Raw genomic sequence first — 24,552 nt, 5'->3', positions numbered from 1 at the left:
TGGCAGGCAGATTCATGCATTTCTGACAGCCCTGCACAGCAGCTGAGATTTGCTCTCTGAATGTGCCTGCAGCAGCTGCACAGGCAGGAAGGGCTGCACCACTTGGGGAAGTTCAGCTCCAAATGGGAAATAATTACAAGCTCTTGCAGTCACACAGGCTGCAGACAAAGTCCTGACAGCAGCATGATGTTCTTTCCTTGCCTGATTTGCATTCTGGAGAGTCTGGGCCATTCCTTGGGATGCAGAAATGTGCTGTGCTCTGTGTTCCACCCCTTGTGTTGTCTGAGGCTGCTTGTTCCTCTCAGCCTTTGTGTTTAGTTCAGACCCTAAACCTGAGTGTTCCTCTGAGCCCAACTCAAACCCTAAACCTGAGTGTTCCTGTGAGCCCAGCTCAAACCCTAAACCTGAGTGTTCCTGTGAGCCCAGCTCAAACCCTAAACCTGAGTGTTCCTGTGAGCCCAGCTCAAACCCTAAACCTGAGTGTTCCTGTGAGCCCAGCTCAAACCCTAAACCTGAGTGTTCCTGTGAGCCCAGCTCAGACCCTAAACCTGAGTGTTCCTGTGAGCCCAGCTCAAACCCTAAACCTGAGTGTTCCTGTGAGCCTCCAGCTGCATCCTCAACCTGAGTGTCCTCCCAAATCCTCTCCAGCCATGGGAGGCTGGGATGGGGAGGCAGTGCTGTGGCCATTGGGGACAGTCAGGAGAATCCCCTCTGTGGGGGTGGCACCCATTGCAGGCTCCCACCCTGCTTCTCCCTGAGCACTCAGAGCTTGTCAGGCAGGAGGAGAGGGCAGAAACCCTCCTTGTGCCTGCCTGAGGAGTACAAACCCCCTGCATTCACTCCTGAGACCCAGCAAACTGCAGCAGGGCCCTCTCAGCCCCTGACACACCCCCAGTGTGTGTCCCATGATTTCAGTGACAGCAGCTCCTTGGCTGTTTCTCCATTCCGTGCACTTTCACTGCACAGGTGTGCAGTGGCAGCGAGGAAAACCAGCTTTACAGTTTTAAATGCCCAGCTTTTGGCCCCAGGAAGAGGCAGCTGGGAGATGCAGGATGCTCAAACCCTCTTGGCCTGGGAGAGGGAGTGAAGGGAAAGGAATTTGTGCATGTTCACTTTCCTTCAGCTGAGCATCCTGCAAACCTCCTGGGAGCAAACCTTCCTCTGCACCTGGGGGCTTCTCATCCAAACCCATGTGTACCTGAGCAAAACCATTCTCCTTTTAAGCAAACAGAAACTTATGACTTTTCAGAACCACGTATCAGTTTGGGCTCAGCTGCTTCAGTGTCTGCTAAAAGGATCTCACAATCAGCTTTTTTCAGGGGTATAAAATCACTGCAGGGAGTGATGCCCCAGACATTCCCTTCCAATTACCCTGAACTGGAAGACTCAATTGCTCTGAGTCATTTCATTCTGCAATGACTGTTTTCATGGATGTGATTTCAATTATGGCAAAGGTTTGTAATTAAAGTCGCCCTTGTCATGCAAATATTTAATTTGGATTGATATATTTTTAGCTGTGATTTTTGGAAAAGGCTCTTTAAAATGCATGAGGGTGTTTTGGTACAAGGCGGTGTTGGTTGTGACATGAGGTGTCTGTCAGCCATTCCCTCCCTGCCTGGCTGCTGAGGCTGGAGAGGTGAAATTCCACCTCAGACTCTCTCAGAACAGCAGAGCCTGTTGCCAGGCTTGTACTGTTTCAGCAAAACACAACTAAAAATAATATTTCATAAAGGTGGGCTTGCAGAATCTTGTAACTTCTCCTGAGCTGGTGGAGTCACCCCCCTGCAGGAAGAGCTGAAGTGTTTTACTGGAGAATTCTGGTTTTAGTGTTCAGCATTTTAAATAAGTGTTTTAATACAAGAACTTTCAAGAGTGAGTCCAAAAAGTGAGCAGAAATAGCTGCAGACATCTTTCTTTTCTTTTTTAAATTTTTTGTTGTTTTTTCCTGGCACAGCACTGAAGGGGAGAAGCTGTGGAGTGTCTGTCCTTTGAGTTATTCTGATTACAGAAAGCAGCTGATCCAGTGTTGAGCAGGAAGCCAGATTAGGTGGCCTCTGGAGGTCTCTTCCAGCCCATGCTTGCTAAAACTGCATGATTTGAAAGTCATCCTCACGATAAGTTATAAACCTGAGGATTCCCATGTACTGAAAATCAGTATTTTTTCTTCTCTAGGCCATGAAGGAGTCTCTATTTATTGTGCTTCCATGGTTCCTGCTGCATAATCCCTGCTGCATAATTCTTTAAAAATGGTAAATGGAGCAACAAAGGCAGCAAACACCTCAGAGAGAACTTTGCTGCTTTTCTCCTCCTTGCACAGAATGCTGATGAGGGCTTTTTTGGGGAGGGGTGGGGGCTGTAAACAAAAATATTCCTGCAGCTTTTGGCTGCAAAATAGCGGAGAAAAGCCAAGAAGATTCCTGAGCATGTTTCTGTTTGGTTCAAAGATTCTCTCTCTATTTTTGCAGCCACATTCAGTATTCCCTGCCTGTCCAAGGTGCATTTAGACACGCAGCATAATCAGCCATGCCTCCCCAAAATGCCAGTGGTCAGCAGGAGGGCAGGAGAGGAGGACACCCATTGCTGCAGGAGCCCACACAGGGGAGGGGATGCTCCTTGCAGGCTTTACTCCAGGGAATTTGCTTCAGCTCAGGAGATCGGGGCCTCCCTTGGCTTTGGGGCACCAGTCTGGCTTGGCTTTGCACTGCTCCCTGTTCCAGGTGGCCTTTGAGACAGGTACAGAGAAAGTGCTCTGAAAATGATGTTCTTATCCCAAGGGGTGCTTCAGGAAACAGAAAAGCTGCAGCAGTGCTGGTTTTTGAAGGCCCAGCAGCAAGGCAGAGATTCCCAGGATAGAACCAGTGGCACCCTTTGGTCTAATCAAAGGTTAATTGAGTCTGCACTGGCAGGCAGGCTGAAGGAAGCAGAGCAGGGTTTTAGAGAGCAGCATCAAAAAGCCCCGTTTAGTGATCTGCAGAGGCTGCCAGCTGCTTGACAGGAGTGAGCTGAGCTCTTTCTAAAACAAGCTTCTCTTATTAATAATGCTGCTGGTCTCTCTAATTACCCACTCATTGTTCTGTAAAAGCTGAAGCACTTTGAGTGTTCCAGCTAAGAAATCAGGATCTGCTGGTAGCCAGCAGTGGGATGTCACAGGAGCTGACCCCAGCACTGCTTGTTACAGCTGCTGTCCCCCCCAGGCCAGCCCAGACCCCATCTGCCTCCCCAGACACACAGCACCAGCCTGACTGCCTTTCTGTGCATCTCACAGCATCCTCTGGTGAGGCACTCAGCTGCCTTGTTCCTCTGCTCTCCCAGAAACAGGGGAGATAGAATCACAGACATTTCAAATAAATCACTGCTTTGGTTTGCAGCAAAAAGCAAGAGAAGCTTTTTTATTTCCAGGGAAAGGCAACAGGAGCAGTTCATGTGCTCTTGTGTTCCCCTGTGCCTCTGGACAGGCAGGTGAGGGAGCCAGGAGGGGATGCTGAAGGGAGTCAGGAGGGGATGCTGAAGGGATTCAGGAGGGGATGCTGAAGGGAACCAGGAGGGGATGCTGAAGGGAGTCAGGAGGGAATGCTGAAGGGAGCCAGGAGGGGATGCTGAAGGGAGCCAGGAGGGGATGCTGAAGGGAGTCAGGAGGGGATGCTGAAGGGATTCAGAAGGGGATGCTGAAGGGAGTCAGGAGGGGATGCTGAAGGGAGCCAGGAGGGGATGCTGAAGGGAGCTGGAAGGGGATGCTGAAGGGAGCTGGAAGGGGATGCTGAAGGGAGCCAGGAGGGGATGCTGAAGGGAGTCAGGAGGGGATGCTGAAGGGAGCCAGGAGGGGATGCTGAAGGGAGCCAGGAGGGGATGCTGAAGGGATTCAGGAGGGGATGCTGAAGGGAGCCAGGAGGGGATGCTGAAGGGAGCCAGGAGGGGATGCTGAAGGGAGTCAGGAGGGGATGCTGAAGGGAGCCAGGAGGGGATGCTGAAGGGAGCCAGGAGGGGATGCTGAAGGGAGCCAGGAGGGGATGCTGAAGGGAGTCAGGAGGGGATGCTGAAGGGAGTCAGGAGGGGATGCTGAAGGGAGCTGGAAGGGGATGCTGAAGGGAGCCAGGAGGGGATGCTGAAGGGAGTCAGGAGGGGATGCTGAAGGGAGCTGGAAGGGGATGCTGAAGGGAGCCAGGAGGGGATGCTGAAGGGAGTCAGGAGGGTGACTGAAGGGAGCTGGAAGGGGATGCTGAAGGGAGTCAGGAGGGGATGCTGAAGGGAGCCAGGAGGGGATGCTGAAGGGAGCCAGGAGGGGATGCTGAAGGGAGTCAGGAGGGGATGCTGAAGGGAGCCGGAAGGGGATGCTGAAGGGAGCCAGGAGGGGATGCTGAAGGGAGTCAGGAGGGGATGCTGAAGGGAGCTGGAAGGGGATGCTGAAGGGAGCTGGAAGGGGATGCTGAAGGGAGCTGGAAGGGGATGCTGAAGGGAGTCAGGAGGGGATGCTGAAGGGAGCTGGAAGGTGATGCTGAAGGCCACCTCTGCCAGAGCAGGAACTGTCCCTGTGTCTCACCAGCCCAGCTCACAGGTCCCAGACACCTGTCCTTGGCTGGAAGTGGCAGCCAGGCTCATGCACTGGTCCCATTGCCCTCAGCACAGCACCCCCTCAGCCTCTGAGCACAGAGCAGTGAAAATGGATTGATTTCCATCAGGGCTGTTTGCCCCACTCCAGTGCAGTGTGGCCCTGCACTGGGGATTAAGGTCACCTTTTGAAAATGAGCATCAAACGTTTCACTTCAGAGGTTGCAGTGTTTGCATAAAATCCACCCAGTGTCCCTCGCCAGGTTTGTGGTCATTGCCCCCTCCTTGAGGTCAGTAATTGCTTGTTGTACATGCAGACATTTCGGAGGTGCTGCACTTACAGGGCCTTTGGCACATCCCTTATCCCAGGATCCTGGCATGGGGGGGTTGGAAGGCACCTCTGGAGACCACCCAGGTCCCAGAGCAGGGTCACCCAGAGCAGGTGACACGGGAATTTGGGATTTTGGGATGTCCCCAGAGATGGAGATCCAGGCCCTCCCTGGGCAGCTGTTCAGGGCTCTGCCCCCTCCATGGACAGAAATTCTTCCTCAGGCTGAGGTGGAACTCGTTGTGTTTCAGTTCATGGCCACTGCTCCTCATGCTGTCACTGGCACCACTGAGCAGAGTGTGGCACCGTCCTGGGACAGCCTTGGGGACATTTGTGTGGGTTGGTGGGACATTTCTATGGATTCATGGATCCCCTCCCAGCCTTCCCTTCCCCACACTGACCAGGCCCAAGGCTTTGTGGGACCCTCCACAACCATTTTTTTTGGAGCAGGAGTTTGGATTTTCCTTTTGATGGGTCTGTTGCCATGAGTCAGGCTCGCTGTGAAATGTAAATCCATCCTGTGATTACTGGTTTCCCATTCCCAAAGGCTTTCTCTGTTTCTGGTTTTTATCCAGTTTTAAGTGGTTTTTAGCAAATGTACTTCACCCAGATTGGACAGAAGCAGTAATTTGCCACTTGCATTCCTTACACCTGGGGTGACAGCAGTCCCTTCCTCATTTGTGTCACTTTGCCACCCAGCACTGTTGTGATCCAGCGCCTCCCACTCCAAATCAGCAGGAGCCATGGAATTATTCATACATGTACAAGCTGAGACTCTCTCTTCTCACCTTTGGGTGAAAGCTCCCTTGAGGCTAAATTGAGGGAGTTAATTTTTCACATTTTCATTCTCACACGGACAAACCCTTGATTGGTGTGATTTGCTTCTGACGATGTTTGATTCAGGCTGGTGTGGTTTTTCTGGTAACAAACTGGGGCATGGACCATCAGTGCACCCAAAAAGTGATTTCTGAATGTGTTCTAAGCAAATATTTCCTAAATATGTTTTTGTTCTTTGTGTCTTGATGTGTCCAGATCAGATCTGCCGGTGACCCTCTTTGGTTTCTGCTCTGGCAAATGTGACTTGCACAATGGCCAGCCCAGTAAAGGTGTGATGGGAGGACTGTCTGCTGTAATTATTGGTTATTAGGGGTTAGCCACCAGGGTGTGTGGCACTGCTGGCTTTGCTGCAAGGGGGCAGAGTACAACGCACTAATAATTGTCATCATCTGTCTGTGGCAAATAAAAACATCTGACTTTGGCAGGGCTCTGTTGTTCCACCCACTGTGGTCAGAGATGCTTTCCAGGCATTTTCTGAGAATCAGGCTGTGATTCTAACAGACTTCATGTCCAAATGTATTTTTACTCTTCGTTCATTTTGCATATAATATGGTGATGTAAATAATAATAATAATAAAAAAAGAGCTGGTAGACAATAATGACATGGGCAATATCAGAACAATTCTCACCAATTCCTGCTTCCCTCCTGCAGCCCCAGCAGCAGCAGCAGTGGTTGCTCCCTCAGTGTGATGTATTTTCTCAGGTGCTCTGGGTGCTGACACAGAGATTGCAGGATTTTACTCTGGCCTGGGCCAAAAAGAGAAGTGTGAGCAGAGAAGGGTGAGCAGAGTGAAAGAGAGCAGCTCCCCTCCCCAGTAATTCCAGGGACAAGTGAGGGACATTGGGGCCAGTTCTGCTGGTCTGAGTGCTCCCAGGTTTGAATGGATGCAAGGCAAAGGAATTTCCTGGGGCAGAAAATTCCCTTTGTGGAGGCTTTGGCCACCTCCTCTCCCCCTGGCCCAAGCTTGTTCTGAACACACATGCCAGGGCAGAGGAGGAACTGCAGGCATCCCCCTGAGTGCTCCAGCGTGGCCTCACAGACAATTCTCAGGGTTTCTTTGGAAAGCTGGCTGCATTTCCAAGCCACACGTACCCTTTTGCTTCCATAGCTGCTGTGTCCAGCTCCCCTGGAGTGCAGCACAAACACAAATGCTCACACTCACTTTGGATACCTCTCTTGTCCATCACACCCTCTCCTGAGCTTATCAGAAAGTTCCTTTTGCCAAGTTTTCCAAAATCTGCTTCCTGCATTCCCTAGGGCAGTGATAAATGGTACAACATGGGACTTCCAGTGTGGAAAAGTAGGGAATTATCAATTGAGGTCCTCAAAGGCCAGTTAGAACAAGAAACAGAGCAAGGGGCTCTTGTCCTGCTCTCCCTGCAGATGCAGAGCTGCACCTCCACCTGAGGGCAGGTGTTCTCCCTCTGTGCTTCCCTGGAAGCAGGAGATCCAAGGGCCCTGCTCAGAATGCAGAGTTTTCCATGCATGCTCCAGTCAAAATGGTAATTCCTGGCTCTCCTCACAGTGCAGAGCAGGTGCCCTGTGCCAGGGGGACGCTGCACTCCTCTGATTTATTTCTGTCACCAGGGCTGCCTGTGGGTCCCTGGCAGAGCACTGGCTATCCTTGGGGTGAAGTGGGCTGCATTCTGCTTTATTTCATACTGAGTCCTTGGGAGGTTTTTGTTCTTGGCTTGTGTTGTTTGGGGTTCTTTTCCATAATCAGTGTGAATACAGTGTGTCCCCGGTCCAAGTTAATTACATGCTTGGGTTAATGACTCATTGCTCCAGGCTCTGGAGTGGGGAACGTGGCCAGTCATTGATGCACTGGCCATTTTCCTGCCGTGGAGCTGAGGTCTCCATCCAGAACCTCCAAAGGGGGCCTCCAGCAGCAGGTGAGACCCAGGGATAATCTCCTCTTATGTGAAACTGCCACTGGGCTCAGGAGGAGCAGGTGTTGGGCAAAGGAGGCAGCTCAGAGTGCAGGGAGTTATCCCAACATCAGTGTGATATCAGGGGAGTTATTCCAGTATCAGTGTGATATCAGGTTAATATCAGTGTGATATCAGGGGAGTTATCCCAATATCAGTGTGACATCAGGGCAATTATATCAGGTTAATATCAGTGTGATATCAGGGGAATTATCCCAATATCAGTGTGATATCAGGGCAGTTATATGAGATTAATATCAGTGTGACATCAGGGGAGTTATTGCAGTATCAGTGTGATATCAGGTTAATATCAGTGTGATATCAGGGGAGTTATACCGATATCAGTGTGATATCAGATTAATATCAGTGTGATATCAGGGGACTTATCCCAATATCAGTGTGACATCATGGCAGTTATATCACATTCACAAGAAACTACCTGAGAACTTGTTTTGGGATGAAAAACCCTGCATATAGCTCAGAAGCCACCAAACCCCAGTGGGCTCGGGCCACAGCACTCAGGGGGAGTTGAGCAAGAGCGTTTTAAGCTGTGGTCTGTGGGAAGCAGGCACTGCTTTTGTTTCTGGGGAGCAGAAGCTCATCCATCACTGTGATTCTCTGTAGAAGTGACTCCAGCACCTCTGAGAATTCCCACCTCCTAAATAAAACAGATGTCACTGACCACTGGAGGCCTTTATTCCTCGGAAGGAGAGAGGCAGTGGAAGCCTAGAGTGCAAATTTCATTATGCTGCTAATTACAAGTTCCTCTCCCGAGCTGGTTAGCAGCTATTTTGATTAGCTGATGTTCAAGACCACTTAGTGTCAGAATTCTGGCAGTTCTGCCCAAATTAAATGTTTGTTTCTGGCAGCTCCTCTCCCCTCCTTAGGTAAGGCAAGCCTCCGTGCATCTGTTTGTACTCGGTGTCCCCAAGGCAGTGTTTGTTTTCTTTGTTTGGCGAGGCTGAGGAATCGCTGCTCTCATCTTTTATTCATGCAAGTATTTCTTGTGAATGTGGCCTCCAATATGTATCAGAGGCAAAAACATCACTTACAGTGGCGCCTGAAAGGCTCTCTCCTTGCGTTACAAATGGACACACAAATTAAATCCCTGCTGTTAACGCGTGCCCACTCCAAAACTGCAGCCCGGCTTGGAATGCTGCTGGAGCAATTATCCCCCGTCAGAACTGCAAATCAGGAGCTGGCTTTAATGGGAAAGGAGGACATCTCATCCTCAACCGAGGTGCTGGCACACACCTGGCAAATGAGTGTGGGCTTGGCAGGACCTACCCAGTGACCCTGCCCTGCCACCCCAGCTCCAGAGGCAGCTGTGACCAGGCTGGGCATCCCTCTGCTCTGCCCTGGGATCCAGGGAACAGGGATGGGGTGTTCCAAATTCCCAAATTCCCAGAGGTGAGGTCTGCACTGCCCTGGTATCCAGGGAACAGGAATGGGGTGTTCCAAATTCCCAAATTCCCAGAGCTGGGTCTGCTCTGCCCTGGGATCCAGGGAACAGGAATGGGGTGCTCCAAATTCCCAAATTTCCAGAGGTGAGGTCTGCACTGCCCTGGTATCCAGGGAACAGGAATGGGGTGCTCCAAACCCCCCAAATTCCCAGAGCTGGGGTCTGGGGAGCCCAGCCTTGCTCTGAGCCCCAAGGGCAGCGACTTCTGGCAGCCCCAGCTCCTGAGTGTCCCTTGCACCTCTGGAATCCTCTCTCAAACCCCTTTTGTTCCCCTTTTGGCTCTCCACATCCTTTTGGCTGAAAACCCGAGATCCTTTACTGACAAATTGCTGTTCCACCACAAATAGGGTGCATTTTTATGTCCACTCAGTGGGAAGGAAAAGCAGGTTTCCATGGAGGAAGCTGAGTGCCAAGCCAGAGATGGCATCCAGCTCCCACTCAGGCTTGGGTAATAACCTGTTGTGGCTGGAGATTTATTTATTTCATGCCAACATCCTCGTTCTTTGGGCACAGGGAACGGCTCACAGAGAAAACAGAGCTCTCTGTGCTGCAGGAGCTTTTGGAGGTCACTAAGGCAAAACTGGGTTTTATTGTCCTTGTGCTGCTGACAGGGCCCTGGACACAACTTTGAGCCAAACATTTTCACGGAGAATTAAACTTGCTAGAAGCTCTGGCTGTCCTGCCATGCACAAGCAGAGCATAAGGAAGCAGCTGCAGCTGAGGAAATGGGACAACTTGGGAGCAGGGATGTGTTCCCAGCTCTAAAAATACCACCCTTAACAAGCACTGGAACAGGGAAAATTGTCAAGTGCAGCTCTCATTCCTCGGAGCTTTAGCACAGGCCCTTCTGCCTCCGACTGCTTCCCCGGTATTTCACCTTTTGGTAGCAGAGCTGCAGAGTTTTCAGTTCCCAGGGGAAATCAGTTGAAAGCAGGGCTTAGACTGAGAATTGCTGAGACTGAGAGCCAGCAGAGCTGCTCCTCAGAGCAGCCCCGGGCTCAGGCTGGGCCATCCCATCCAAATGAGCAGCGGGGAAAGCCCTGGTGGGAGCAAGGCCAGGGGAAATCACCTCTGCCCCCTGTGCAGGCAGCAGCAGAGCCCCTGGAGCTCCAGAGCACAATGGAGCAATGTTAAACCTCTGCTCCCTTGGCTGGACACGAGCAGTGCCACACAAAATGACAAAAAACACCCCAAATGAGCCCTGGGAGGAATAAACCAAGAGCTGATCAAAGGGCCTCGTTGCAAACATTCATGGGCTGTTTATGCCAGAGGTGACATACATGGCCTGCAGGAATTCAGGCTCAGAAATTCCTTTCAGGCAGGGAATAAGGGGTTTTATTGCAGTTATGTGCCTATATGCAAATATATATGCATATATATACATATATATATGAATTTATTACGCCAGCTATTAGGATTTAGTTGGAAGTGGAGCTGTGTTTGATGTTCTTAAAATCCTTTGAGTCAATGGATTAAGGAAGAATCCAAACTTTTGAAGTTCTTCCTAACTTAAAACATAACTCCAGCTTTTATGATTTAATGCAAAATTCATGAAGAAGAACCTAAGGACTTTGAGACCCAGAACACATACAAAAACTCCAGATCAGTCATTTGGGTTTAAAATAGGATTTTAAGCCAATTTGAAAAATTTCATGGTGGTGGCAAAAAATTCTACACGGTTTGGTGTCAGCGAGTTTGGTTCAGGTCCCAGACTGATTCCCAGCCTTCAGAACACCCCATTTTTTCTTCTATTTTTCTATTTTTGTATTTTACTTCAGTTTTTATTTTAAACTTTAATTTAATTTCCATTTTTAATTTTTAATTTTAATGTATTTAATATAATTTAAATTTTTAAATTAGTTTAATTTGCCCACATTCCTGCTTTTTTACTCAGTTTAATGTCAGAACCTCCCAAGGGAGGCGCTCCATGGACGCATTGAGTGTGTCCATCTCTGCAGTGCTGAATGCCCAGCTGCAGGAATTGGAGGTTCCCGTGCAGCAGGAGATTCTGGATGCCCTCCCAGTGAGCAGCTACTGCTGAAGGAGGTGTTTTCACTCCGTGTTGGAGCTGATTTAAGCGCAGGGCAGCCTCCTTGTACAGCTGACCTGGCTGGAAACTGGCTCTGCCTTTTTTAGTGCATTGACTCCAGCAGCAGCTTCCAGCCCAGTGCCCTCCTGGGCTGGCTCAGGGCCACTCAGGAGCTCCCCGTGGCACCTCAGTGATCTCTGACAGAATCACAGGGGGCTTCGGCCTGGGGATGACCTTGAAGATCATCCACACAAGGGCAGGGACACCTTCCCCTGTGCCAGGCTGCTCCAAGCCCCATCCAGCCTGGCCTTGGGCACTGCCAGGGATCCAGGGGCAGCCACGGCTGCTCTGGGCACCCTGGGCCAGAAAACAATTCCTTCCTTAGTACCCATTCTACATCTACTGGTTTTATTCATCCTGTCCCTCCCTGTTGTCCCCTTTATGCCACAAATAAATGCATTTGTTTGTGTTTCCCTGCCCTGCTGAGTTACGATTTTTTAAGGCAACTGTGTGAAAAGCAAATTATTTTAATGCTGGGAAACGGGGCAAAAGGACACTTGAGGAATGGCTGTGGCTCCCCACCCGTTCTCCAGGGCACCCAAGGAACAGCAGGGTGCATCCTGCTGCAGCTGCAGGAGCCAAATGGCAGCCTGGCTTCACAGGAAAACCAGAGTCACCACGGGACAGCACAATTTGGGAAAGGGCTGAAAGAAAGGCAGGCAGGGAAAGCAGATGGGGAGAGGGAAATCAAGGGGAAGGCAGCTGGGGAAATGCCACTGAAAAGAGCATAGCTCCAGAAATCAAAGTGTACAGGACAGCCCAGGTGTTGTGGTGTTGTGAGGGTCCCCAGGACGAGGTGAGACATGAGAAAAGACTCCAAGTTCTCAGAAGGCTGATTTATTGTATTATATTAAAAGAAAATGATGTACTAAAACTATACTAAATAAAGAGAATGGAGACATCAGGAGGCTGGACAAGAATGAATAATAAAAACTCGTGACAGACTCAGAGAGTCCGACACAGCTGGCTGGGATTGACTATTAAGTAAAAACAATTCACATGCTGGGTAAACAGTTCTCCAAATCACATTCCAAAGGAGTAAAACATGGAGAAGCTGAGGCTTCTCATCTTCCCAGGAGAAGATACACAGAGCAGAAAGAAGAAGTGGGTTTGATCACTCTCCTCTCAGCAATGTGGTTTATTAATCCAGGACTGAAAGCCGTGGTTTCTCTTACAGTAACTGCAGAATTTGAGTTATCCTGCCCCATTTCCCCCAAGCTAAGTGGTGAAGGACAAACAAAGCTGGATGTGTCTGTGGATGAAATTGAACTTGTTAAATTATAACTCTGCTGGTGGGCCAAGCTCTTCTGCTCCTAAAGTCACAACAGTGAGTTTACCTAGGACTTAGAACATGGGGAAAGCATTTTTTGTTTGTTTGGATTTTTTTTTATCATTTGTTTTACACACAAAATTATCTACCCTTTGAATTTCCTAGAGTGCAAGTGGCAAAGCAGGAGTCACATTTAGGTGTAAAACTGTGTCCTTTGCAGGGACACCTTCCACTAGCCCAGGTTGCCCCAAACCTTGGACACTTCCAGGGCTGGGATTTGTGATTCTGTGACTGTCTGCTGGATCATTCTGACTCCTACCCCACACTTTGTTCTTTTCCTTACAGAGTTCAGGATTTGCGTGCCCAAATGCACCCAATTCCAGCACGTTTATTCCTGGTTTTCCAGCAGCTCCCTGCTGGCTCTGGCAGGGGCTGGGGCTGCCCAGTGTCAGCGCTCCCTGCTGCAATGGAATCTGATTTTCACTTTGGCTTTCTGCAGTGAAATGTAAGCAAAACTTACACTTTTGTGCAACATAAAGGGACCACCGTGGTGAAATTAGCATTAAAATCTTTTTAAAAAATGTTCTTCTGCTCCAAGAAAACCACAAACTACTAATTTACATATTAATAGCATAACTTAATGCTTGGGAAGATCAAAAATGCAATCTTTGGCCAGATGCAGAGAATTAATTACAGCAGTGAAAGGATCCTGTGAAAAGCACAAAGCAAGGCCTGAATATGCTGAGAGAAGGTTGTTGTCAGTCAGGTTTGAGTGTGCGTGGGGAAAGAGAGAATTGTTGTGTTGTTGCAGGGCTTTGGAGAGAGCCTGGGCAGGTGTTTAGGGTGGGCTGTCCCTTTGGGACATGCTGCCAGAGCAGATAGAAAAGATAAAAAGAAAAAGGATAAAAAGATCAAATGGAGCACAGAGGGCCACTAGAGCCAACCCCTGGGCATTTCTTTTTCTGTACTTCCTTCTCTTACTCTGGAATGGTGGTACTCATCCTGGCAGTGTCCCTGTTGACATCAACCAAGATTTTCTCACTGAAATTCTGGGAAATGCATTTGCCACCACATGAATTATGTAGGGAAACCTGGCAGCATCAAGCCCCATTACACAGATATGTTCAGCTCTCCTTCTCCTGTTCCACAGGGGTCACACCTCAGAGACAAATCAGTAACCACAGAGTGCAGGGAAGGCGTTGAAAGGGAGTAAGAGAAAAACAAACAAAAGAAAACAAAAAAGAATTACATAGAAGAATTCAATAAAACAAAATAATTACACAACTTTAAAAGTCCCCAAGTGTACCTTAGAGGGAGGGGTGGATTTTCAGTCACGTGTTAGGGCAGTAAATCCACAGTGAGTAATCTGGGCTTCGTTATTTCCTGCTAACCTGTGGGACAGCTCCATGGTTAGCACTTGATCCATCAGTGACAGGAGATTGTGAAATCTGGGGAGGGATTTTAGGGGATGGGCTGCATTGTCCATCCTCTCAGAAACCACCAGCCAAACATCTCCAGGGCTGCAGGGCATTGTCCATCCTCTCAGAAACCACCAGCCAAACATCTCCAGGGCTGCAGGGCATTGTCCATCCTCTCAGAAACCACCAGCCAAACATCTCCAGGGCTCCTGGCCGCTGACCCTGGGTAACTCTAACTGGGGCTGACATGTCTGACCTTAAAGATCAGCTGGTGACAGAAACCTACCAGGCCAGTAACCGCGACTTCATCCTCCAGGGAAAAAAAAAAAACTGCCAGCTCTGGCATTGTGCCATCCCCAGGGGAGCAGGGACGTTTTGGCTCTGTGTGAATGGCACGGGCCTGCAGTGCCATCAAACAATCTCCAGGGCTGCTGGCAGCCAGTTTGTCATGGGATCCCTGAGTGCTTCCTGCTGGCAGGGGAGGGTTTCCAAATGTGCTAACAGGTTTTGGGTGTCACACAAAGCCCTGCTGGCTGTGGTGAGCCCAGCAGAGGAAATCCCTGAGGCAGGGCTGGACAGGCAGTGCTCCATTGCCCTGCACACATCCCTTGCTGCACAAACTCCATTCCTGATGGTTTCCAGGCCCATCACTGCACAGGCAGTGCCTCATTCCCCTGCACACATCCCTTGCTGCACAAACTCCATTCCTGATGGTCCAGCCCATCACTGCACAGGCAGTGCTCCATGCCTGCAACATCCCTGCTGCACAAACCCACTGTGGTTCCATCCCCACTGCACAGGCAGTGTACGTTGTGAACTCCCTGATGGTTTAGATGAATGGCATCCAGCCTGGGCCTCATCACTGACGCACTGCACAGGCAGTGGTGCCGAGCCCACACTGCACGGCAGTGCTCCATCACACTCTTGCTGGCACATCATGGGACTGACCTGCTGGCGGCGTCAAATGCAACAGGGGGCTCATACACACCTTGCTGCACAACCTGAGGCTGCAGGTGAAGAGTGTACCCAGCGAAATTCAATCACTGCACAGGCAGTGCTCCATTGCCCTGCACACATCCCTTGCTGCACAAACTCCATTCCTGATGGTTCCAGTCCCATCACTGCACAGGCAGTGCTCCATTGCCCTGCACACATCCCTTGCTGCACAAACTCCATTCCTGATGGTTTCCAGGCCCATCACTGCACAGGCAGTGCCCATCCCCTGACACACTTCTGCACAAACTCCATTCCTGATGCAGTCCCCTGCACACACATCCCTTGCTGCACAAACTCCATTCCTGATGGTTCCATCAACTGACGGCAGTGTCCATTGCCTGCAAATAACTGGCTGCGGCCCATCACTGCACAGGCAGTGCCTCATTCCCCCACACATCCCTTGCTGCACAAACTCCATTCCTGATGGTGCAGCCACACTCCGGGTGCTCCTTCCATGCACACATCCTTTGGGTAAAAAAACACTTTTCTTGTTCCAGTCCCATCACTGCACAGGCAGTGCTCCATCGCCCTGCACACATCCCTTGCTGCACAAACTCCATTCCTGATGGTTCCAGTCCCATCACGACTGCTCTGCACAACTTGCTCCAAACCCATCTTGGTTCCAGACTGCACACAGTGCTCATCACCCTGCACACATCCCTTGCTGCACAAACCCATTCTGATGGTGACCCATCACTGCACAGGCAGTGCCTGCACACATCTTACTGCACAAACTTTCTGATGGTTTCCAGGCCCATCACTGCACAGGCAGTGCCTCATTCCCCTGCACACATCCCTTGCTGCACAAACTCCATTCCTGATGGTTGCAGGCCCATCACTGCACAGGCAGTGCTCCATTCCCCTGCACACATCCCTTGCTGCACAAACTCCATTCCTGATGGTTGCAGGCCCATCACTGCACAGGCAGTGCTCCATTCCCCTGCACACATCCCTTGCTGCACAAACTCCATTCCTGATGGCTGCAGGCCCATCACTGCACAGGCAGTGCCTCATTCCCCTGCACACATCCCTTGCTGCACAAACCACCTGTGTCCAGACACATCACAGGCACTCACAATCAACTGTGGCAGCCCATCAAACTGCACACATCCTTGCTGCACAAACTCCATTCTGGGTTGCCTCGGAGGGCCCCATCCCTTGCTGCACAAACTCCATTCCTGATGGTTCCAGTCCCATCACTGCACAGGCAGTGCTCCATCACCCTGCACACATCCCACCTTGCTGCACAAACTCCATTCCTGATGGTTCCAGCACACATCCTTTGCTGCACAAACTCCATTCCTGATGGTTCCAGTCCATCACTGCACAGGCAGTGCCTCATTCCCCTGCACACATCCCTTGCTGCACAAACTCCATTCCTGATGGTTCCAGACCCATCACTGCACAGGCAGTGCTCCATCACCCTGCACACATCCCTTGCTGCACAAACTCCATTCCTGATGGTTCCAGGCCCATCACTGCACAGGCAGTGCTCCATTCCCCTGCACACATCCCTTGGTGCACAAACTCCATTCCTGATGGTTCCAGTCCCATCACTGCACAGGCAGTGCTCCATTCCCCTGCACACATCCCTTGCTGCACAAACTCCATTCCTGATGGTTCCAGTCCCATCACTGCACAGGCAGTGCTCCATCGCCCTGCACACATCCCTTGCTGCACAAACTCCATTCCTGATGGTTCCAGTCCCATCACTGCACAGGCAGTGCTCCATTGCCCTGCACACATCCCTTGCTGCACAAACTCCATTCCTGATGGCTGCAGGCCCATCACTGCACGTGGCTGCTTCAAGAGACGTGCACAAAGCTGGGGAGTGGAGTGAAGGCTGCTGGAGACATCCTGGGGCAGCAGCACAGACATCTGGGCACCTGCACCCTGCCTCTGCTCACCAGGAACCGCTTGGAGCCCCAGAATCATTCAGGCTGGAAACGACCTGGAGGATCTCGGAGTCCAGGCTGTGCCTGATCCCCCATGGGGGCTTCTGGACGTCCCCAAAGGCTCAGGGCAGCCTGGCCCTGCAGAAGGCACTCAGTCACCAGCATCCTTGGCCTCCACACATGGAGTTTGTGTTGGCTGGACCCCAGTGGATGTGCCAGTGTGTGAGGCAGTGTTTGCTGGGCTCTGGAGGTGATTTGCTGCCCCCAGCAGCCTTTGGAAACTCCAGATGCAGGAGCATTGCCCTGCCAGTCCCTGGTGCTGCTGGGCTCATCACTTCTGGCAATTCAGGGCACCTGGGAGGATTCAGGCCCACAGCAGCAGTGGGGAACAGAATTCATGCAGGTGCTGTGGCTGCTCCAGGGTGAGTTTTCTGCTTTTGAAGTGCCTTTTTTGCACAGAGGTGTGGGATTTGTCGCTGAAATGGCTGTGAGCTCTCAAGGTTTTGCTGTTGTTGGAATGAAGAGAGATGTTTAAAGGAGAGGGGGTGCTGAAAGGAGCTGTGTGACGTGTTCACTGATACTCAGGTTGTGTTTGGTTAGAACTGCACCTCAGAGAACTCCCCTGAGCAGCAGGATTTGTTCTGGGAGGTGCTTTAAAGAGCAGCATCGCTGGCACAGACCCTGGTGGGGCTCACTGCCTACAACAGAAAAGTTTACAGCAAAGTTTACTTTTCCATAATGCCTCAGAATTTCCACTGCTCAGGTGGTGACACATTGGGGTGAGGAGCCTTTTTGGAGGGGCAGGCAAAGGATGAGATAAAAGAACAGAAAGCCTAATGGTAAAATTAGCTCCCTCTTTCATTTTTAAAGGGCTGGGAGTGGAGGGCTGAGATCTCAGGCAGCCATTTGTGCTCTGCTTTTGTTCTGCTGCAGACAGCTGAGGTCAATACAGCATTTTCTCTTTCCCCCTGACTTGTTTTTAGGATGAGGCAATTGGTTGTATTTGCTGTCACTGAGGACACACTGGCTTCAAACCCTTCTGATCCCTGGAATGGAATAAACTCTGTGGCTGTACATGGCTTGTAAACCCTCCTGTCACAGCCACTCCTGCTCCTTGGTGTTGCTAAAACCAGAACATTTGTGCTTCTGGGTGCGTTTTGCTTGTCCTCACTGACAGCTGGAACATTTTCTGCATGGCAGCCCAATAGAGGAAGCTCTGACAGAAATCTCCAGCTGAAGATGCCCTTCCCTGCCAGCACAGTTCTGGTTTTCTCCTGCTCTTTGCTTCCACAAGTAGCCAGGGAGTGTCAGGTCAGCCTCAGTCAGACTCTGGGGTGGAATCAGGAGGGCAGAGTGGGTATTGAATCGAATTTCAGGGAGCATTTCCAGGGCAGGCAAAGGGAAGGGGCTGTTCACGGGCGGGCCAGCCCTGGCCCAGCTCCCTGGCTCCCCTGGAAACACCTCTCCTGCCTTTTCTCCTGTGTGAGGGCTCGCAGGCATCTGCAGGAGAGCTGGGACGGTTTTGAGCACAAACACACTTCGTCTTAACGCCTCTCACACCTCAGGACTGAGCACTGCGCGTGCTTATTTGTCTCAGAGCCTGTCTGAGTCCTCTCCCTGCTATAATGAAGTGTTTTGCTCAGCCATTGCTTTCACCATAAATATATTCCCCTGGCTGCATCTTTGTGGTGCATTATTTGCTCCAGAATCTTTTCTTTTCATCTCAGAGATGAATATACATTTCGGGACGAGGTTTTGAAATACCAGTTTGCTTCAGGAAACTTCTTATGAGCACGTCTGGGAAGCCAGCACTAAATCACTTTTGTATATTTTATTTCCCAAGGAATCAGGCCCACTTTGTTTATTATCTAGCAAAACCCCAAGCAGAATGTAAAAACCAAGACTGAATCAGAAAGGAGCATTATAAAAATACTGAAGCTGTCTTTCCCTGGCAATGGGGAAATACATTGCTTCACTTTAACGTGAAAAAGAAGTGGTAAAGGAATAAAGCCAAAGGCAGATAAGAGTCTGAGAGGAAAGCTGATGTGTTCACAGACAGTCTGAGGGCTGAAGCTGTGGGTGGAAAGCTCTGGGATGGGTTTGGTGTCTCTGCTGACTTTGGCAGGTTTATTACACGGCCCAGGCACTCTGGGGTCTGCACAAGGCTGAGCTCCTGAACTTTGGGGTAAAATAACAGGTTCGGGGGGAAATGGGGCAGGTGGTTTGGGAAGGTTTGGGAGTTTGGGATTAAAGGAGGCTGCAGCCCCGAGAGAAAGGGAGGGAGAGAGAAAGAGAGAGAGGAAGAGAGGATAAAATGGGGGGGAGAGGAAAAACCAGGAGAGAGAGAGAGGGAGAGAGAATAAAATGGGAGAGAGAGAGAAAAAGAGAGAATAAAATGGGAGGGAGAGAAAGAGAGAGGAAAAAATGGGAGAGGAAGAGAAAGAGAGGGAGAGAAGGAGGGAGAGAGAGAAAAAGGAAAAAGAGAGAAAAAAAATGAGGGGAGGAGGGAGAGAAAGAGAGAAAAAAAGGGAGAGGGAAAAAGCAGGGGAGGGAGAGGGAGAGAAAGAAAAACCTGGGAGAGGGAGAGAAGAAGGGAGAGAGTGGGAGGGACAAAGAGAGAGAAAAAAACAGGAGAGGGAGAGAGAGAGAGAATAAAAGAGGGAGAGAGAGAGAGAGAGACAAAGAGGAAAAAACAGGAGAGAGGGAGAGAAAAGAGAGCAAAAACTGGGGGAGAGACAGAGGGAGAGAATGAGAGAAAAAAATCAGGAGAGGGAGGGAGAAAGGGAGAGAAAGGGAGAAAGAAAAAACCCCTTGGGCACGTTCCCCAGTGGCCTCTCCCTTTACTGGACTGAAGTTGCAGGGCTCCTCTGTCTCCTTTCTGGGACAGAGCTGTGGCATTTCCTGACAGGTGGCGCTTGTCTGGGATCCTTGCACTGCCCAGGTCCAGCACGTGGCCAGAGGGGCTGCAGGCGCCTGGCCCAGTTTGGTGCCCCCAGTTTTGGGGCCCGGCTCCCTTGGGTGCTGGCTGGCACCTGGAGGTGCATGGGGCACCTGAGGACAGGGGACATGGGGGGCCAGGGCAGTGCACAGAAAGGACCACATGCATGTCCAGAGCATGTGTAAAGCAAGAATGAATGCTTAAAAAAATTACAATGAATTGTTATTTTTTTTTTAAGGAAAGGGATGGGGTGAGGTGCTTCCTTTTATTTTTTTCTGAATCAATGTTATTTCTTACTTACAGCTTAGTAGAAACCTTATTCTGCTCTGGCTGCTCAAAGACACTCGGCAGCATCTACAGGTGCACCTCGAGGAGCCTCGACTACAAGAGAGATTTGTTCTGTTTCACTATTGACTCCGTTGAAAGGTAAGTACAGAATGGTCATGTGCCAGCTCCACTTCACTCACCAGGATTGCACTGAGGGCTCTCCTGTTGTATCTCTGGGAAGTCTAGAGGTGGCTTTTTCTGCTGCTCTGCCCCAGAGTGGTTTTCTGTATCGCTGCTGTTGGCATCACAGTGCTCAGTTGTGAGGAACATCACGGTGTAAGGCAACTCCTAGAAAAATAAACAAACCCAAACCAGCCAGGTCTGCCTTTTGTATGAGAAATTGCATTCCTGCCGAGAAAATACCACCAGGTCCAGGGCACGGGAGGGTTCCTTCTCATTTTCTCAGGAGCGTACACAAACCAAGCACCAGCCAGGCCTGTCTGGAGCCCCTTTGGGGTCAGCATTACCAGCAGGCAGCGTGGCCAGAGGGGCTCAGGCAGCACTTGGGGCAGGTCTGACCTGTGCTGGCCACATCTGCTCTGTCTCTAAGGGGGGCAAAGGCAAATCTGACGGCTGAGTGTGTGCTTGAGACTCTCACTCAGCCATTTAAAATCTGTCTAGAAAATGAAAATGTGCTTGGGTTTAGTCAGTTTATAGCACTTAAAAGTGGTCTTAAGGTATTGTTCAATAACTATATAGTGAATCAAGGCTTTGTGCCAGAGGCCCTTTATGCAAGCATTGTTCTGATGGACAGTGTTCACCTGAACTAGTGTTAATGTCTCTGTTTTTTTCTGAAGTTCCCATTCATTTTGCTGTGGATGTTCACCCTTGTGCTCTGGACAGTGCTTTGGGGTTTTTTTCTTAATTCCACAGCTCTGATACCTTGTTTTTTGGCAGTAGAATTCCCTAAAGCACTGACCTGGCTGCAGATTGGCACTTTCCTTGGAGAGTAATGCTGCTTCTGCCAGCCAGCCCTGCGCTGTTCTCGGTGTCTGTGCAGTTTTTCCCTGCAGCCCCAGAATCCATGGCTGTCTCTCAGGGCTCTGGAGGAGTGCTGTGTTCGGATTTGTGCTGCAGGGTGGGAATCTGTGCATGATCTGACCTGTGGCATCTCAGCTATATTCTAGGCACCCCGGGAAAGCAAGCTGTCATCCATGAGGAGCCACTCACTCTGGAACGTCAAGCTGTCTTGGAGGAGGTGCTGGAAAGGGTGAGATTTAACCTTATAATTAATAATTTGTTTAATTCACCTCTGTGAAACCTTCATGTGCTCCAATAGTTTCTGCAGAACAGCTTATTTCACCCAGAGTAATTCAGTGCATTGTAGCGTGTGCTGGTCTGCTTCATGGCATTGGTACCTTGTGCTGTGCAAGATTGTCAGTAACTTTCCTTCAATTTTCACGGTAATTAGCATTTTCTCCTTATCAAGCATAGCATTAGGTTCCTATTTTTGTCTCAGTAATTTGATAAGTTGTTTCCAGTTAGTTGTGATTCACTTCTCCAGATCTTCACTGAACTTTTAGTCATGTTTCTTCTGCCTTTTGTGCTAATGGACTTAATGCTTTTGCTGTAGCTTTGTATTGAAATACAACATCATAAATCAAGGTGATGTTTCGCTCTACTAAAATTTGGTGACTGCAGGCAGGAAGAGCTGGGAGCAAATAGTGTTAAGGAAGTTGGAAACGGAAGGTTGTCCAGCAGAAGCTGAGTGTGTGGCTCTGACACCAGGGCTGGAAAAAGTGGACAATGTGATGTAAGAAAAGGCTTTTTTGCAGCATTGCAGCTTTTCAAGCTTTCCAAGTCACCTCATTCTGATTTAAACTCTCTTGAAATAGACTTAATATGTTGGGGTTTTTTCATTGTTGTTGTTGGGGGGTTGTGTTTTGTTTTTTTTAATGTGGTTTTCTTTTTTGCCTGGCTTAGGAAAATTTAACAGATCTCATTTTTGTCTTCTCCAGTTGAGTGTAGTGTTATCTGCTTAATTCAAAAAACATTTGCTGTATGGAAAAACCATCTTGCCTTGTGCAAGGGCAGGTAGGAGCTGTTTTAATGGCCAGTGCCACAGTGCCCTGCAGCACAGAGATTCCCAGGCAGTGGGGAGCCCTGTGCCAGGCAGGCACACCTGGCCAGGTCCCTGCGGATGCCGCTGCTGCACCCGGCTGATGAGGTGAGAACCAGCTCGGCTTTACTGCCAAAGTAAAACCCAGCAGTTTTCCTGTGGATCCCAGCAAACTGGGCCCAAGGGCTTTGTCACTCAGCCTTTGCTTCCATTGCTTTGGAGGGGTTGGGTCCCAGTGATTCACCCCAGGAGTTCCCCTCCATCCTTTTTCCCCACTTTGCCGTTCCAATTGGGGAGATACTTGGGTTTTGGTTTTTTCCCCCTGCAGTTCACTGCAGATCCCAAAAAACCCACAGGAGAGAAGATGTGCTTCCACCACCAGGTGAGGAGCTTGGTTTTGGAATGTTTTATGGAATTGGCCCAGTAGCTTTTCCTTCTGGGCTTCCCATGGTCTGTCCATGGCAGGTCCAGCCTGTGCCTTTAGCTTGGAGCCCTCAGCCCGCAGGGAAATGAACCTTTGGGGAAGTTCTTACAGCTCTGCCTAATGCTTTGTGAATGGTGATGATTTTCTGGAAGCAGGCTGTCCATTCTGACCCGTTTTCTTCCCTCTCCCTGCAGGCTGTACCTGCTGAAAGGCTGAGGTGACACCAGGATCCGTGAAATCCCTGACTCCCCGTGCCTTCCCGAGGCTGAAGCCACGTTTGCTGTCAGGGACCAGAGAGTGGAAGATGCTAAAGACTGAAAACTTGGCATTTTTTCTCCTGAATCCCAAGACTCTCTGCCCCTGTACACTGTCTATCTCTTAAAAGAGTTTCTGGCTTTTTAAAGTTTTTTACATTCTGCAATATTTATCCGTAACTCCATTAAAAAGAGTCATACTGTATCAGTGTGGTGTTAATGACTTTGTTTGAGTTGGTTAATTAAAGCAAATTATTGATAAGGGGTTTGAGCATCCCTTAGCTGGAGCTGGCAGCTCTTGATTTCTCTTCATTCCTATAATTCCATTGAATTATTTCTTAAGCAATTACTGCAGTTAGGACATACAATAAGGACAACAGCATTTCTGCCCTGCTGGATTGGGAAATCCAAGCCCAATTCCTTGGAGAGACTGAGGGGATGGGTTTTGACAGTGGGAATTTGGTGAGGAAGAGAGGAGAGGTCCCACAAAAAGTGGTTAAGGCCAGTTCTGCTGGCTTTGGGTGTTCCTACCCCAAAAAATCATCCTGGTTCAAGGGAACTTGAGGAAGCAAGGGGCCCTGTGCCGGGGGCCTGTGCTGGGATCCCTCAAATTCCACCCAGAGATGCTGGGCACTGCCAGACTTTTGGGACACGGTTACTGAGAGGCTCCACTGCCCGATCCAGAGAGTTTTCCCATTATTTCCTGTCCTGCTTAGCACCGGGCAAGTCATTACAGCCCCACAGGCTGAAAATCCCATCGGAGCAGTTGGAATCACAGACGGGCATGCAGAATCCAGCCTGGGAGTGGGAGTGGGCTGTTCCATAGATTTATTTTTCGCAATGCGTTTTGAATTTATAGCAGAATCTCTCCTCTCCCCTCAGATCCCGCATCCTTGAGTTTTGAGTTTTCTCATAAAGAATTCTCGGCCTACACTGGGAAAAATAATTCCGTGGCACCGCGGGGAGCGGCGGGGTCCGGGGGGTCCCGGGGCCGGCACGGGGGCTCCCCCCGCCCCGGCCGGATCCGTCCGTGTGGAGCCTTTCCGTTCTGGAGCTCCCGCCGCCCGCGGCCATCCCGGTGCCGATTCCCGCCCCACACCGCGCCCGCCGCGGGAGAGGCGGCACCGCTCGGGACCCCCCGAGAGCCGACACCGACAGGAGCCGAGTCAGAACCCCGGCCCCATCCCCGGCCCCGCCTCAGCGCTCGGGGCTCCGCGCAGCACCGGGAGCAGCCCCGGTTCGGCCCGGTGCGACGGGCGGGGCCGGTCTGGGGGACACGGGCGGGGCCGGTCTGAGGGACACGGGCGGGGCCGCGAGCGATGGCCCCGCCCCCATCCCGGGTAGGGCGGGGCGGGCTCGGGGCGGGCCCGGGACTCCGTGAGGTGGGGCCGGGGGCGGAGCCGGGGCTCCATGAGGCGGGGTCCGGGGGCGGGGTCAGGGCTCCGTGAGGCGGGGCCCGGGGGCGGGGTCACGGCTCCGTGAGGCGGAGGCCCGGGGGCGGGTCCGGGACTCCGTGAGGCGGGGCCGGGGCGGGCTCGGGACTCCGTGAGGCGGGGCCGGGGGCGGAGCTTCAGGGGCGGGTCCCGGGACCGGCTCAGGTGTGCGGGGCGGGTCCCGGGACCGGCTCAGGTGTGCGGGATCCCAGTGCGGCTGCGCGGGGCGGGGCCGAGGTTATTTAAGACCCGGAAATCGCTTTGGCCGCCATTTGCTCACTCTGAGCACGCTGCGGACGGGTGGCTCCTGTCCCCGCTCTGCAGCTTCTTCTCCCCTCCTGTTCCCCT

The 24,552-nt window shown here is 50.9% G+C and overlaps 1 long non-coding RNA gene across 1 annotated transcript in view; it reads left to right on the top strand.

Annotated features, from left to right (window-relative positions):
* Positions 1–22,979, top strand: part of LOC115903530 — a 39,799-nt gene extending 16,820 nt beyond the window's left edge. Inside the window, exons 2-4 of the long non-coding RNA XR_004060696.1 lie at positions 20,011–20,133; positions 21,151–21,244; positions 22,712–22,979. This is a non-coding gene — a long non-coding RNA (uncharacterized LOC115903530). The remainder of the gene's footprint in view (positions 1–20,010; positions 20,134–21,150; positions 21,245–22,711) is intronic.
* The last annotated feature ends 1,573 nt before the right edge of the window (positions 22,980–24,552 follow it).

Source organism: Camarhynchus parvulus, chromosome 1 (genome assembly GCF_901933205.1).
Source record: "Camarhynchus parvulus chromosome 1, STF_HiC, whole genome shotgun sequence".
Taxonomy (NCBI): Eukaryota; Metazoa; Chordata; class Aves; order Passeriformes; family Thraupidae; genus Camarhynchus; species Camarhynchus parvulus.
This window is presented reverse-complemented; position numbering and strand designations above follow the sequence as displayed.